The following is a 999-nucleotide window of genomic DNA, read 5'->3' on the forward strand; positions in this document are numbered from 1 at the left end:
CCCGTGGCATGGCATGCTGGCCGTGGCATTCTGGGCAACGTCGTGGCATGGCATGCCGGCCAAGGCAGTGGCATAGCACGCTGGGCAACATTGTGGCATGTGCTGGGCAAGGCGGTGGCATGCCATGCCGGCCAAGCCCGATGCATGGAATGTCAGCCTTGGGAAGCTAGACAACATTGTGGCATGGTATGCAGGCCAAGGAGGTGGCATGTCGGCCAAGGCCGTGCCATGGCTTATTGGCCTTGCCATGCTGGGCATCGCCATGGCATGGCATGCCGGCCAAGGCAGTGGCATGGAATGCCGGACACGGCATGCTGGGCGAGGCCGTGGCATGGCATGTTGGCCCTGGCATGCTGGGCGACGTGGTGGCAAGGCATGCTGGCCAAGGCCGTGGCATGGCATGCTGGGCCAGGCATTGGCAGGGCATGCTAGCCTTGGAATTCTGGGCAACGCTGTGGCATGCTGAACAACGCCGTGGGAAGGCATTATGGGCATGGCGGTGGCATGGCATGCGTGCCATGCCATAGTATTGGCATGTTGGGCAACGCTGTGGCATGGCATGCCGGCCAGGGCCGTGGCATGTCACGCTGGCCAGGGCAGTGGCATGGCATGCTTGCCAATGCTGTGGATGACATGCTGGGCAACGTTGTGGCATGGCTCTCTGGCCAAGGCTAAGGCGTGGCATCCTGGCCGAGACCGTGGCATGCCATGGTGACCAAGGCTGTGGCATGGCATGCTGGCTAAGGCTAAGGCATGGCATGCTGGCCAAGACTGTGGCATGGCAAGCTGGGCAACGCTTTGGCCTGCCATCTTGGCCAAGGCGGTGCGATGGCATGCTGGTGGTGGTGGTGGCAAGGCATGCTGGCCAAGACGGTGGCATGGCATGCCGGCCAAGGCTAAGGCATGCCATGCTGGCCAAGGCCGTGGCTTGGCATGCTTGCGAATGCTTTGCCATGGCATGCTGCGGAAGTCCTTGGCATGGCCTGCTGGCCAAGGCTG

This window comes from Camellia sinensis, chromosome 14 (genome assembly GCF_055761805.1).
Source record: "Camellia sinensis isolate YWXY chromosome 14, ASM5576180v1, whole genome shotgun sequence".
Taxonomy (NCBI): domain Eukaryota; kingdom Viridiplantae; phylum Streptophyta; class Magnoliopsida; order Ericales; family Theaceae; genus Camellia; species Camellia sinensis.